The 11,155-nt window shown below is 36.7% G+C and overlaps 1 protein-coding gene across 1 annotated transcript in view; it reads left to right on the top strand.

The window, feature by feature from the left end:
• The first annotated feature begins 10,012 nt into the window (after window positions 1-10,012).
• The window catches only part of LOC128214151 (cAMP-specific 3',5'-cyclic phosphodiesterase 4C-like), a 406,322-nt gene continuing 405,179 nt past the window's right edge, over window positions 10,013-11,155 (top strand). Inside the window, exon 1 of the mRNA XM_052920452.1 lies at window positions 10,013-10,221. The gene's annotated coding sequence lies outside the window, so the exon portion shown is untranslated. The remainder of the gene's footprint in view (window positions 10,222-11,155) is intronic.

The raw sequence follows: 11,155 nt of genomic DNA, 5'->3' as shown, positions 1-11,155 counted from the left end.
CCCTCGAGGACATAATTTCACACTTTTTCCCGAACGCGTGTTCCAAAATAAACAAACAATTGCTAGGTGTTAAATTTTTTGCAAGTTGTAAAAATTTCAATGAGAGTTGAAAGGCAATTGTATAAGGTGTGAAAAACCGTTTTTCACTGTTAACGCATGACCGATATTAGTTGATATGGGCATTTGAGATAATAATTATGAGAAGTTAATGACGAGAAGTTAATGCTTTAGATGTGGTCAGAAGGTTCTTTGAATTCACTGCCGATGCTGACCGTGATCTTCAGACGCTCTTGTACGCTGTCACGTCACATTACGATTGAACAGTTTCGCGAAACCGACAAGATATGCGCCAATCAACAATGCTTGATTTTACGAATCTGACTAATGCCACAATATGTACTGTCATTCAAATGTTGCTTTTTACGAAAATGTGTTTTTTTGTTAAAATAAACATTTCTATTTATTCATTTATTGTTTTTTCTTTTGCGTTTTACATTTAGTTTACGTCAACAATTGAACATATTAGCGATTTCCACAACGCAACACATAATCGGTGTCTAAGTAAACAGTCTGTTTGACGACTTCAAACTTAAAATACACTGAAAGATATTTCATATCAAACTGGAAAATTGAAAATCGGGTTGTTCGAAACATCGGTTCCCTCGAGGTCTTGGCTCGGTCCCTGGCGACCTCGAGCGATCGCAGTTTTACTGTACTATGGGAGGGAGGGTGTGGCAGTTAAGCCCTCCCTCAATTCTTTACTCAAAGAATTTCGTATGGTCTTACCTGAGACTTTAAAGCTGAATGTGACAAAAACACTATCTACATCGCAAGATGCCTTCTTGGAACTTAATTGTCACTTTTGTTTAACACTGGTTTGTTGTAAAACTTTCTAAACGTACTTTCTCTTGACCATCCCGCTTTAGCAAGAATGTCCGCTATAGGTACTGCTGATGTACTTGCTTTTGATGTCCCCACAGATCATACACTGTGTGAACCTAAATCCTTTACATTTATTCCAGCTCTACACATAACTGTCTTTATCCATCTCGTTGAGATGGTGTCTCTAGTTACAGTTGCGTGTGGTTTGACATAACTCATAAAAAACTTTCCAGAATTCCCATTGTGTCTGAGCACACTAGTACGGGAAAGATATTCTTTCAAAACAGTATAAATGCATAATCTCCTATCTGGAGGATAAGCTCTAAACAAAACACAATCAACATTATGTCCGGGCCTGCTTTGCTTAAGATGCCCATTAAATTGTAACACATATTCAGACTTCAACTTTTTGTAACATTTAAAGTTCAACAAATGTAACATATGTACACGTGCAGCTTGAGTCAAGGCCATAAGCATTACTAGCTTCAAAGTGAGATCCTTTAAAGATAAGTGTTTCACTGGGGAAAGTTTCTTTAAATACAACAACACTATATCTACATCCCAGATATATGTATATCTAGGTTTGGAAGGTCTAGATGCAAAAACTCCTTTCATGTATCATATAATCAGTGGATGATTGCCTACTCTAAAACCATCGAACTGTAAACCTAGTGCCGAAAGAGCTCCTCTTGCTTTGTTTAAACTTTCATATCCTAGACCTTTTGAATATTGGGATATTAGAAATTCCACTACTGTTTCCAGCGTTGGTAAAATTGGAGATGTTTCCCTTTCACTACAGTACTGAAACCACCTTTTGATATGCGTGTTATATTGTTTCTTAGTCCCTGGTCTCCCAAGATTGCATGAGAATATTGGTAGTTTCCTCTCAAAATCCTCTGTGTCTGAAGTTCTCCCTGATACTTTGCAATCAACTAGACAAAGTGTTTGTTGTAGTGGATGCTGCACATCTTGATGCGGTAGTTTGAGGAGACCCTTGTGAACCAGTGTTGTGTGGGCCACAATGGAGCCACAATGATGCCTTTGGCCATGACTCTCTTTATCTTCTGCACACATCTCCCTAACAAACTGAAAGGGGGAAATGCATAAAACAAGTTACATGTAGCATTCCATGCAAATGTAAAAGCATCAACACATTCACATTCTGGATCTGGTTTCCAAGAACAATATCTTGGAATTTTTGCATTCAAACGTGAGGCAAAAAGGTCTATGTCAGGTACGCCCCATGTGTTACAGATATGCTTAAATATATTTCCATCCAGTTCCCATTCTAAATTATCTTTGAATACTCTTGATTCTCTGTTTGCTTCCAAGTTTAATTTTCCTGCTATATGCGAACATGATAGCCAGATGTCGTGTTGGACACACCATTCCCATATCTTTAAACTGACACTATCACCCTTTTCAGAAACAATACCCCCCATGTTGTTGACATAATTGACAGCAGTTGTATTGTCACACAGAACTTTTATATTTAGACCCTCAAGGTCCTGTTTGAATGCTTTCAGTGCATAAAAAATTGCCAGCAATTCTAAGACGTTGATATGATCTTGTTTCTCTACTGTTGTCCAACGGCCGCCAGTTTTTTGCTTACCAAGTTTTGCACCCCAACCTTGCAATGACGCATCGGTTTCTAGGATTTTAGTAGGGTTAGGCCTACATATTTTCCAATACTGTAGGTGTATATTGTCTATCCACCAGCTCCTGTTTCCTGTTTCATTGGAAGGTTGATATACATGATTGCATCATAATTGCCCTTGTGCTTTTTCAAGGCCTCAGTTTTACTTTTTTCCAAATGCCTATAGTGCATTTTGCCTAATTCAACGGCCGAAAAACTAGCAACCAACATGCCGATAACTTGTGCTACTTTGACTAATAGGTATGGCGCAAATCAACAGAAGCCATAAAACATCCTTCTGTAACAAGTGTTAATGTTTTTTCGAAAGTTTCCATTTTAAAATGTTTGTATGGAATACATTCATTCACTTTCTTAAGATTTATTACTAATCTATATTCTCCATTACTTTTTTCCTTGAGAAATATTGGGGATAGTATCTGCCCTTGTTTGGGCTCAACATTTGAAATGACATCCATTTCAAGTAATTTTTCTATTTCTTTGTCAATTATGCCCTCTTCAAGAGGGTCAAATTTATACTGTACACAATTACTTTTAATGACTATACATGTGTCTAAATGTATGTGACAATTTTGTACAATATCAAGAATGAAAGGATCAGATGTTAGTTTGCGCCATTCCTTTACAAAATTTGCTATTCTACCTGCTTTGAAACAAGGTCTCACCTGTTTTATTGTCTGTATGTCATCCGAGATCCCCGGCCTCGGTAGTTTTTGGATCATATATAGACGTGCTCGGCTCTGAAGGACCGCGCCCTCTGCCTCTAAATCGTGCAAAATAGTTGCCTCTCAATCTGCCACGCATTACGCCTCTGTGTATTGGGCCTCTGAACACTCTATTTTGGAACATTTTATAACTGATTTGGAACAGTCTTAGATCTCCTTTGCTGATTTTGAGACGTCGTCCCCAAAAAGAAACTTTGTAAACCGTCTACTCTGACTACAAAGATGGCTATATTCCTGTTTCAGTTCCGGCCTGAGAGTCTTTTCTGGTCAGGTTGACCTGCTTGTTGGCATGGCCTAACAATGCCAAAGCATCATTACAGTTCTCAATCAATGACCCAAGATCACTGTCACTGGCACTGTTTTCAAGTTTGGCCATAGTGTCAACCACTTTGGTCAACAATGTTGCACCTTTAACAATCGAAGACTCGATATTCTGTAACTTTTTGTCGGCTGTACGTGCCGCGGGTGACACAGCATCCCAGGTTAACTGGTTCATCCTAACAACTGTCAGCCCCTCATAATTAGCGGACCTAGCATTATTTTCATCTTTCACGAGTTCTGAGTATCGTTCTTCTTCGATCCCATTCAGGAAAAGATCATTAATGTTCTCAGCGAGTACACTATTCACCTCTTTATCACATTTCTCAGCGGCCTTAAACTGTTTTGCCATGTCTTTGAATCTATTATTGTTTGGGTCAGAAGGCTCTTCCTCAGCTTTTCTTTTTGGGTCGTGAGAAACTTCTTTCTCGGCAGCCTCATAATCATAGTCCTCTTGTTCGTATTCATCGTCGTAATTTTCAATTACATCCAATCGTTATGCAAACGAATTCAAAACCTCTGAATGTTGTTTCATTGTACTTTGATTACTATTTAATGTCGAGAGCATTTTGTCCTCTGATGCTGACAGTTTTGTCTGCATATTTTCTGAGACCGGCGTTGATTTTTTGGTCTGACCTTCGTCACGATTTCTTTTAGCGGGAGCTTTCCCTTTTTTCGAACTTTCCGTCGAATGTGCTGAACTACGTTCGGTTTTGTCAGTGTCTTTCCCAACAAAGTTGGGACCCACGTCGGCCATTTTGAAAAACACGTGGACCGTGTCATAGAGTAAAAAACACCCAAAAGTATTGTAAAATATAACTTGTCAGCGATCAAAATTGTAAATTTCCAATAAAATGAGTTTACAGTGCACCACTGTACATAAAAGCTATACTCCTATAATTCTAATAATTGATCTACGCTCAATTTAACATAGTTAAATTTCGTTCGTGCTAACTGCGGAAGTCGCAACCGAAAAGTGCTCTGCGCATGCGCACCGTATCTCAGGTAAGACCATACGAAATTCTTTAAACGAAAAAGAATTGGGGGAGTTCTTGGTACTGGTTAAACCCGTGAAAGTTGTCTCCTTTGTAGCATTTAATGCTTGACACTGAGAATGTTAAAGAACCAATTATATTTAATAAATGACCGGTACTTCCTTACATCTTAGTAGATCTATTCTGTCTTCATGTCTCTTCAGCAGCAAGTAAAGGGCGCCATTGGAAATAATTAAGGATAATGTACTTTCATGTACTGTCCTGAATAATGTAAATACATAAATATGACACTGAATTTACTCTTTATTGAACATGATCAATTTGATCCCCTTTTACATGAAGTCTGTTTGTTTTTCTTACTGATTGTCATACACACCAAAAAATAATATTGTTGAAATAGCGAATATCGATCTCGGTTAATCTGCACTAAACACCATACAAAAAAATTGTTCAGTTGTTCAATGCTAATAAAGTTTAAAATATTAAACAAGAATTTTGCATTGAGCACTTTTCTTGGGGGGGTGGGGGGTGGGGGAGGGGCATAATCTGTTGGCAGCCCACACTTTCAAGCCTGACTGCAAGCATAACTAATTAACTTAAAATTTAAATAAATAAACTCCGGTTACATCACCTATTGACTACAGATTTTGTAGATCAGATGCTTTATTTCATATTTCCTAGAATATGCCTTCAACATATGAACTAGTTCTGAATGGTACACAAACTGATCAACCTCTTAGAAGTAATCACAGATGCTTATTCTGCAACTCCTTAATTGTACTTGTTCCATGTATCTGCCTATTTTTTTTCTGACAGTTTTTGGACTAGGGCACTTGTGGCCTAGTTCATAGCAATACTCACGATATCTGCATTCTCAAGCCGCATCTGGGGATTCACTGACGTAATGTATTCATACGCTGTATTTTGATTGGATTGCCGTTAGCGAATTTGAATAATCAAAGTAGTACCAGAACTGATTACAATGAAAAAATCCAATAAAAATAGTTCTCCTAATAATTCAAGCTAACCGTATGTTCTTTTAATGAAGCACAAGAAATTCATACGTAGCGAGTGAGTTAATCGTGTTAACTACATGAATGTTCTTGCATACGGTCAGATTATATGCAATAAGAATATGAACATATTGGAAAAGTATGCATCAAAATTTTCCCGTTCAATGCTCTGTGTTGATAGACTCTTTCTCTTTTATCCGAAAAGAAACCAGTATCAGATAACCGCGGTGCCCATCGCGCATTCGAAATGTCTTGTGAATTCATACGTAAAGCGACTAAAGTGTGCGGTCTAAGTAGAAAACAACCAGGAAAGTTTGTTTAAAAAAGTATTGTTAATATCCTTTGTATAGAATGTTGGTATTTATTTATAAAAACGATATCCATTGTTGATAAAAAAAAATCCGAAGTCGGTCCCTGTTCTTTTTTTCGACATAATTTGCATGTTTCCGTGATATTTTCTTTTCGATACAAAGTTTATTTTTTAACTAACCATTGCATGGCACTAAGGACTTTTTCAAACACAACATGATTTTTGGTATTTATTGTTCAAATACTATTAATGTTAACTAAAACCCATATGCCGCATACCTGTATAACTTTATATTTTTGAGGAAAAGTAAATCAGGGTACCAGTCTACTGTATTGACCTCATTTACACTGATCAGAGCTGCCGAATGATTCAGACATGTATGTTATCACTGCTTCCGGATGCTGATGATGTGAATTTCATAAGTGTTTTATTGAAGAAATTTATCAATAAAGACGGCCATTGAATGATTACCACCATCAAACGGACCGTGGGTAGCATTTTTAATTTGACACGTTAATTTTCAAGCAATACAAGTTCGTTTGATAAAATTATGTGATTTCAATTTTGCAAAGTGGAGATAAAAAATATCAAATATGCGCATACTTATTTATGAAGTTTCATTCTAAATGAAGCCAAATGTATTAATATGTGCACAGCATCTGGCTTATGAATAAGATGATTGTCTACCTATGTGCATAGAAAAGTCTTGGAGCCACTCTCAGTGTAAGTACATTTTGTTCAATGACATTGTGATAAACCATCCCCGTAGGTAAAACAATCTTGCCTGCTCAATTTTGATTTCCTCTCATATAATGCACCAGTCAATTTTTACCACTGCCCCTTGGGGATATACCGGGAGGGGAGGGGGGGAAGGGCTGTGTTTTAACCTTTCAGGTGTTCTCGTAGCTAAAGAACTTCAGCGAACACATTATATATTACCTTTTTGGACTTGTTCAATGTGTTGTTAACATAAAAAAATAAATATCAACATTAAAGTTATGGAAGCCAAAACTAGTGTCCTCGCAATGCCGGGAGATTGCGGTGGTTTTGTCTTCCTGCAAATTATATCAGGGAATTGCTCTTACCTTAGATCCCCGGGGTGCGAGTTATTCACGGGATTTTACCACCAGTTCATTCCCGCAGGGCAGGGATTTTATCGGGGACTGCCTGGCTTAGCCTAATGTCCCTTGGGTGCGGGTGCATTTGGTGGGGACCAGATTATCTCCGCAGGGCGGGGAATTTAGCTGGGGTTGACTGGACCGAAAATAAAAGTCCCCGCTATTCCTGGACTGGGGGGGGGGGGCATGGTTACAATTGACTAATGCATTAGCTTGTGTATTCAGATTCAGGGTTTTGGTGTGCAGTTGAAAAATTAACTAATTGTCTAATTACATATTAAAGGTTAAGAATATATATTTATTTATTAAGTTATATAAGTTATACTTTACAATCCAAATCAAAGATACATTGTACTATCCAACGCAAGAAATGTTTGTTTATTCAAGTAAATAAAGCAATCCCCATAACAAGGAACTGCAGTATTGCTTAACCAGCTTAATTGACATTATGAGTTGGAGTTCAATTTGCTGCAATTAAAGGCACATCTAGTTTTCAGAATTATTCAAACTCTGATTTAGCAACCTTATTATCGTTTTATGAACTTCTTTTGCAAAATAAAAGCTTTTTTAGATTGACAAGGACGGGTGAAAAGTATTTGCCAAATGTACTGCAACACCTGATACATGTTGCCTACAAATCCAACAAATTCTAGGCACTCCAAATGTTACAGTACTATTCAATTTGAAGTGCCTGAAAAGAAAGCTTCTTGATTCTACATTCAACATCTTCTTTCTGTATGACATATTGGACCAGGGAATCATGAACCTACAACCTTTTGCAACTATTGAGATAGGGAGCTATCAGGACAGTGACAGAGGACAATACAAGAATGGTCAACTGCTGCATTTATTGAGTTATCTAATGCATACAAATTAAGACGGAGAAAATAATTCTCATTTTTCCAAACTACTTCCTTAGCATCTTGTATGTAGTCTGACATGTAGTTGTCTTTTACAATGATTGTTTAAAGTTACAATGGCCCTGTGGGTTAAAGATGCTCTGTCCTTGGGGTAACAGGTTTTGTACATAATAGGGTTATAAGTACTGCATACAATGATTGTTCAAAGTTACAATGGCCCTGTGGGTTAAAAGAGGCTTTGTCCATGGGGTAACAGGTTTTGTACATAATAGGGTTATAAGTACTGCGTTTTGATCCAGGAGGTTGTATTCGACTCAAATAGATTTTTGCAGATTCGGTTTTCACAAGGCAAAAGCCGAGTAAAATCAAAATCTACAAAAAACTACCAGAATCCAATATGACATTCCGCCATATCCGGATCAAAACGCAGTACTAATAATCCTTTTATTATATACATTACTGATTCGATCACTTAGAAGCCACATCTTTGCATAATAAATTGCATTTTAAGGATGCACTCATTGGTTTAATGATGTCTATTTAATATTGCGCAACATACTTGCTATGACGTGACGTCACTAGAGTGGTATATGGCCGTATTACACTGGAGCAGAATATGGGTTAAAGTATTTTGTGATATGTATTGCATGTGGATTGATGATGAGTATAAAATAAAGAATAAAATTATGTTTGGTATTCCATTCTCACTAGCAGTGTGATGAACTACTGACACCATGTTATGAAATTTGATGGTCAATGTATTCAAAAGACATTTCAATATTTCATACTTGATAAACGATATTCATCTCATCTTAGTCTACTCAACTTGCTTTGCTATGTACAAAAGTCTGCAGCAGTAATAAGAATAGCATTAGACAGAAGGCAGTGCCTAATATTTATCAACAGCACTAAGTTATCATGGTAACATTTTATATTAATTGAATACCAAGCACTAATTAAGAGGGAGAAAATAATTCTTCACTTTTCAAATAAAAACTACTTCCTAATAGCATTGTGCATGCAGTCTGACATACGTGTACACAGGGTTCTCAATAAGTTTCGGTTGAACCGTCTGAAATAGTAAAGTAACCGACCAGCTTCTACTTTTTCTACTGAAAATTCATTTAGTTTTCCAAATTTGAACCGGCCCTATTGCCATTTGAAATGTCCATTTTGGCCGGCAGCCGGTTCTTATTGAGAACACTGTGTACAATGTAGATGTCTTTTACAAAGATTGTTCATAGTATGGCCCTGTGGTTTAAAGCTCCCCTGAAAAAGAGGTGACAGGTTTTCTATATAGTATATAATTACATCATTGAAAATCTTCTCTGAAACTGCAAATAACAGACCTTTGATATAAAATATTTGATCAAATTAAAGAAGTATGTGTACTTTGTTTAACATACGCCAAACACGTAAATTAATTTGTACAAGTCTGATTAAACGACTTTGGGAAATTCAAAAGAACTATGACTTTATCTGATTTAACGCTTTAGCCCCACACCCCGCCCACCTCACTCTACACACACTTAACGAGATTATCAAATTTCCTTTGCAGCTTGCAAGCAATTTAAGTCAAAAGTTTAAGTTAGCCCATTAAACAGTTACCCCTTGTGATGTGAGTCGATTTTTTCAATGCTTAGAACATGGTTGTCAACATTCCCCTAAATGAAGCCCTAGTCCATCAGTGCTTTCAGCACTTTGATTATGAACTGTGAACATCAATGGCTATTGCAATATGTCATTCTCTGACCGTAAGTGCAAATCCGAATCAATCAGAGCCAAACCATACATGAAAATCACGTTACAAATGTGAATATATTGTATCTAAGCGTCTTTTCTTGCTGAAGTCACTGTTTATTGAAAACAGTGCCTCGTCTGATGAAAACAGTTGTGTTTTTGTATACAAATTATTGTGCTCTTATTTAAAGTACAATCATATGACTTGCAATTAACGACTTATCAGTTTGATGTGACAATTCAACTTGTGGTAGTGTAGTGCAGGAAAGTATGATATCTATGTTTTTTCAAGGACTTGTCAAGTGAATGTCAATAAGTTGACTTCTTATTGAGTGATATATTTCATATGGAATTGTTACTGAATATATCTGAACATATAAACCAGGTGACAGTATCCTGGAACAATACTGTAGTTATTATTGAGAATTGTTTTAGCATTATTTCATAAGCCATTAATGTGAGTTACACCAGCCGTGAAGTTATACTGGATATTTTCTTAATATTAGTGCAGTGCATGCCAGAAGGAATTGTCTGTTTTGCATCAAAATCTATCCTTGGACTTAATCAATATATAATCAGGATAATTAATATTAGGAGAATTTAAAGGTTTGTAGTTTCGTTTCTGTTTTAGAGTTAATTATTTATCCCTTTTTTACCCTATTGAAGCTAAACTGTTGACTATTAGCCTCGGATGTTCTATTCTGGTTTTCTTCAAGTCGTAAGTGACTTTTCTATGAACTTTGTTTGTTATTGTAAATTAGTATATTTTTTTTTTTTAATTTCTCTGGAATGTGATAATTGAACTTGATTGACAAGGAAGTAATGATGTTTGATTTGTTTATAGTTCATACTAATTTATTTTAGCAAAGCTGATAGCTTTAAGACTCAAGATCGAGTCTGTTTCTGAGGGAGAAACCAGAACTTGTGTTTATTTAAGAGGCCATGATAATTTACCCCAGACAGGGATTGAACCCAAAATCTCTTGGATGAGTGGCGGACACCTACACCACTAATCCACACTAAACCTGTACGGACACCTATACCACTTGTCCACACTCACCCACTAAACCTGTACGGACACCTACACCACTAGTCCACACGCACCCACTAAACCTGTACGGACACCTACACCACTAGTCCACACGCACCCACTAAAACTGTACAGATACTTATACCACTAGTCCACACGCATCCACTAAACCTGTACGGTAATGCTTGGTGTTGATGGTGCAATTACGTGAGGACATGGAATCATAAAGTCTTAATGAAGATGCATCAAACAATGGCAATATCTTGTCTAGAAAAAAAACTTTCAAAGAATGTTTCTCTTTTTGCATTTATTTTCTGGTGTACTGATTGAATCCTGCTGTTTTATGATGCTTAACAGTAATAAAATAATTTCAGAATAGTAGAAAGGAATGTGTTATTTTGCCATCATTGACCATTTGATTTGTAGAACTTATGCCTGAATTTGCTGCCATATTATCACTTATAATGGTAGATGTATTGATTCTAGAGCCCAAGACAGTTCGCTGTCAAA

Source organism: Mya arenaria, chromosome 13, assembly GCF_026914265.1.
Source record: "Mya arenaria isolate MELC-2E11 chromosome 13, ASM2691426v1".
In the NCBI taxonomy this organism is placed as follows: Eukaryota; Metazoa; Mollusca; class Bivalvia; order Myida; family Myidae; genus Mya; species Mya arenaria.
This window is presented reverse-complemented; position numbering and strand designations above follow the sequence as displayed.